This window comes from Morus notabilis, unplaced genomic scaffold (assembly GCF_000414095.1).
Source record: "Morus notabilis unplaced genomic scaffold, ASM41409v2 Scaffold609, whole genome shotgun sequence".
Taxonomy (NCBI): Eukaryota; Viridiplantae; Streptophyta; class Magnoliopsida; order Rosales; family Moraceae; genus Morus; species Morus notabilis.
The window spans coordinates 62678-68112 of record NW_010357993.1 but is presented as its reverse complement, the minus strand read 5'-3'; positions in this window follow the sequence as shown (position 1 = coordinate 68112).

The following is a 5435-nucleotide window of genomic DNA, read 5'->3' as shown; positions in this document are numbered from 1 at the left end:
ATTATTTGAGAAATTGATGGGTTGAAACGATGTAATATAACTAAAGATTTTGGAGTTATTCAATTATAGATGATAGATAAATTAATGCAATCCCACATTGATTTTGGGCAGAAAATGCGTCCTTGAAATCATTAATGGAGTTTTGAAATCTCTTCTTCTGTCACCTTTCTCATATGAGAATATTTTATGATTATGTTTCTAACACATTGGAGTACTTATTTTACTTTTCTAATTATACAAGTTAAACAGTGGAGATGACTTTTTTGTTGAAGCATTTTGTTAAGATGAAAGGATTTACTTCACCATTGCACTTAGACGTTTTGGAGATGACTTCTCTGTTTTCTTTACTTGTTTTGAATGTTAAGGTTTTGGACATTGTATGAATTATGTTGTAGACGTAATTTTATTGCCAGCTTGGTAGATACTGATAACAATTGATATGTTGAATGTTTTTATGTTTTAATTTGAATGTTCCTATTTAGATATATCACATATCTCGGAATTACCATTTATTTGCATGAATTGAAAAGGATATCAATAATAATTTTAAAAAGTTACAAGAGTATAAACATAACAAGGAAAAAAAATTATTAATTTGTATCGTAGTCATACTAAAGAGCTGTAATAGGATGAAAATAGCTTGTCTTAAACGTTATAATATTTCAATTCTATAGTGCTTTCTATAACTCCTGAAACGTTATGTTTTCTTAGGATCTATAATAGTACTCGCTGTTCTAGTACTCTAAAAAGCACTATTGTTAGTAATTAATAGCGTTTTTGGACTACTATTGATGTTGATATTTGTTGTAATGCTAAGGGCAACTAAGGGCAATTGCACAAAAACACAGAAGTTAATAAGTTATCATATTCATCGCACGAATTATAAAGTATAAATTAGAAAAGATGAGTGATTGGAGTAAAGTATGAATTTGTCCAATGGCTACCAGAAGAGAGAGTTAAGGAGATGGAGGAAAATAAGAAGGTTGAAAGGAGAATAGAGGCCGGCTGCACAGTTTAATTAAAGAGGGTGAAAAACATTATCTTCTTAAAGAGAGGAAAAACAAAGAAGAGAACAACATAGTGACTGCATTATAGAGTTTGCAGCAATGAAAGCTACAAATATGTACCTCAATGCTTGAAACTTAACAAAGGGAAGGAGAAAAATTAATATATGATACATGTAAATAAGTTTTACTATAAAGACCTAATGCAATATTGAAGCTAAAGGGGGCAGCACAGGAAAAAAGAAAAGAAAAGAGGACTACATTATATGAATAAGTAAATATCCCTTGTAGTCTATTCAAATATTGAAGCTAGAGATAAGAAGATTTGAAATGAAGTAAAAATGAGGAGTTTGTATAATATAAAAACAGAATGGGAAAAGGTGGAGTCAGCCCTGGGAAGAAGGAAGTAATATCGAAAACAAAGAAACTATATTAACAACAATCTCTGGACAAATCATATAAAACTCAAAATATGGAACTTTAATTTTGATTGTCATCGCCATGAAGCAAAGGAACGAAAAAATAAGAAGACTAAGTATACATAGAGGATATGAGATAACCATATTATAGTAATTATCTTGTTCATAAAAAGCAATAAATTGCAAAATTTATCAATAGAACAATTATGAATACTATGGTTAGACTAATATTAGCAACATTTATTTATTGTGAAGAGTAATGTTATTAAGAAACATGTATATAAGATATGTATATAAATATGTTATTGAGAGGTAGATGAAGCACGTATGTTGCTAAGAAATGAATAAAGTGCAAGCAATTAGATAGGCATTTTTAAGCAGGAAAGGATAGGGGAAAAAGAAAAGGGCGGGGAGGAAAAAAAATCCAGAGAAATTGACAGCATTTATTAAGAATGAAGGAGCATTTTTACCAATATTGTACATGAATGAGATATACTAACAAAACAACAAAGGTATATATCAACAGCCATGATTAAAGAAAAACAACACATATCAATAATGCTACGGGAAAGGAATATATACAATATCGGCAAAGAACATCAAAAAAGTATGGGCAAGGGTTATTAATCGTACCTGAAATGCTCCAAAAACTGCTTTAATTGTGATATATCAGCAAACCAAAGAAACTCAGAGATGGTCAGACGTAAAGAAATAGCAAAACATGGCAGTAAATGATGGATAATGAAACAAAGGAGTAAATGAGCAGAAATGAAACAAAGATAAGGATAGGCAGTCAAAGGTACATGAGTAAAAGAGCACGACAGTAAATGATCATGGGTGGAACGAGGCAGTAAATGATGAGGGATAAAATAGAAGATAAAAACTGACAAGAGCAAGAGAAAGGAACGGGAGAAGCACAATGAATGAATGCAAAGCAACACTTTTCATAAATAAAAAGGCCAAAAGCATGTATAAACAGTAAGCAACCTATAATAACACAACACGTAATACGGCATAGTCGGTTTACAAAGAGGAAAAAATTTAAATGTATGTATAAACAGTAAGCAACGTATAATAATACAACACATAATAGAGCATAGTCAGTTTATAGAGAGTAAAAAATTTAAATTCGTTAATTAAATTACAAAACCAATAGACTGGTTATTGTAAGAGAAAAGAGGCCGAAAGAGAGAGAAAAATAATAAGAGGGGAAAAAAAAAAGCAAAAAATGACACAAAAATCGGGAACTCAAAATTGCCACAGATTACAGACAATTGGCATATCATTTAATATTTTTACAGTGAAATGAGAGCAAATGATGAAGCCAGCAAAAGAAATCAGTAATATAGGCACCACAACTCAGCATATTAATAAATGAAACAGAAAAAATATGAGATTACCCCGCACGCGGTAGAAAAGGAGGCAAAAGAAATTCCAGCCATGCAAACAGATGTCCTGCAAGAAAAAATCCATGAAAGCAGAGGATGGAGGGCCTGAATCAACAGAACAATATGCATTACCGATCAGGAAATTACATTAGATATTAAGAAGCCAATGATGCAAAAAAACAAAGGGGAAAAAAAGGGACGGGAAAAAATAAATGAAAAAAAACCAAACAAAAGTAAGAGGAAAACATGCACTGGAACAAAATTATAAGCAACGAAAAAAAATTTGAGAGGAAACAGAATGAAAATCGGACATGAAACACAAATTGAAATAGCCGAGGAACATAGAAGAACAAAGAAATAAAAGCCCAAATTTTCAACCAAATCAAAGGAAAAGAACGAACAAAGAAAAAACCCATAAGATCCCTCAAAATTTCAAACTAAATCAGTCAAAAATGACCCAAAGCAAGGAAAGAACCCATGAAAAAGGAAAAACGAAAGCCCTAAATTTAGGACCAAACCGAACGGAGCAAAGAAATAGAAAAGATCCCTCAAATTTTCAACCTAAATTAGTCGAAAATGACCTAAAGCAAGGAAGGAACTCACGAAAAAAGAAAAACGAAAGCCCTAAATTTGGGACCAAACCGAACAGAGCAAAGAAATAGAAGAGCAAACAAATGGAGGAAAAATGCATATAATCCTAAAATTTACAGCCAAATGAAACTAATAAAACAGAAACATTGAGAGGAAAAGGTGAGAAATGCAGGATTCCCAAGAGCACAAAGGAACTGAAGAGAAGCACAGTGAAACAGAAGAAGAAGGAACCGAAGGGAAAAATAAAAAGAAAAAGAAACAAAGAAAAAACACAAACGAAGGAAAAGGAAACAGGAAAAAAATGACATTGAAAAGATCAAAAGGCCCCTGCAATAGACGAAGGAGGGAGTAGTAAATCGGGGGCAAAAGTTCCATTTCACTATAGAAGGAATAGTAAACTGAGTCTTGATAAACAGTAAACCCTAACTATCCTTTAGATTATTTATAATATGGTGGGCTATACTTTATTTTTATTATTATTTTAGGATGCGTTTAGAATGAAGATTCGTGCCATAATTTGAATCATAGTTCGTAACTCGTTATAATATTTTTTCTTATAAAAAATACACATAAAATAAAAATAATTTTAAATCATAATTTTAAATTCATAAACTACACGCCCCCTTATAAAGTTTCGTCCTCATCATGTGTGCCTCACTAGATTAAAATCTTGGTTCCGTCACTTCCAGATAAATGTTCTATTTATCACGTTCACTTCCTATTCTATTCTCTCTCTCTCATCACCATCAACAAACTTTCACGCTCTCTTATTATCATTAAAACTCTTCTAAAGGTAAAACTAATACACCATATGTTAAAATTTCAAAATATGTTATAAATTTTTATTAATCTACTATTTACTGAACAATTAAAACTGTTATGTTGTTATTAGTTTAAGTTTAAAAAATCTGCTATTTACTTTAAATTCTCTTTACTTTTGTGACCAAAAGCAGTCTAAAATTCGAATTCAACTAATATCTAATAATACTTCAAAGAGCTGAAGCTCTTCTTTATAAGGCTGTCTCTTGTCAATTCCTCCAATTTTTTTTTTTTTTTTTTACTTTTTTATCTTTATTTTTTTTGTGATTTTTTTATATTTTAATTTTTTTATGTGTTTTTTTAAAATATATTGTTTCTCACTTTATTTCTATTAAAATAATATTTCAGTATTTTTTTATTTGTGATTGGTTAAAATATTTTTTTAAATGTGTTTCTACTTAATTTTATTTTCATCCATTTTTATATTTATACATATTTTTTTTTTAAAATAAATTCAAAATTTTTTAAATAATTATATAAATACATTTTTTTATTTAATAAATAATAAAACCAAAAGGCCCAGCAACGGAATTTGTGGAGCCCTTGCAATCAATGGCAAATGTGGGGTCCTCAGGCCTCTTTTTCGTACACGTCCTAGTCAGATGGTCTCACCAGCTGCACAAGTCTTGTGCCTAGGGCTGTTCATAAACCCGAACAATTTATAAACCCAACCCATCCCGCCCCAACTCAAGCCGAAAAAAGTAACCCGTAGCATTATTTTTAAATTTACGGTTCATTATACCTCTGGCCCGAAGTGTTTGGGGCGGATTGCGGGTTGGGCCCATAACAACCCGCAATCCCCAATCCAACCCGCACAACATACCCCCAAGCTTTTGGCCTAAGCCGAACTGCCTAAGTTCTACCCTAGGCTCACTAACATTAGGGTTCACAATCTCATTCTCGGTCTCCCCTCCCGTGAACCCCCTCTTCTTGCCTCTTCTTTTTCAGTTTTCCCTCTTCTTCCCCTCCCGTGAACCCCTCATAACTCTCTCCTCATTGCTCAGTCCTCTCGGCCGCCGTCTTGCCCACTTACTCCGGTGCTCTCTCGCCGGACTGATAAGGATGGTTACTATTTCTATTTAATGATGAAGTTTGAATATTATATTGAACTTTAAGTCTTTGATTTTTTGAATGTTGAAACCGACCACCCAACCCACCCCGCACCGCCCCAACCCAACCCGAACATCGTTGGGTTGTGAAATTTTTCTAACATC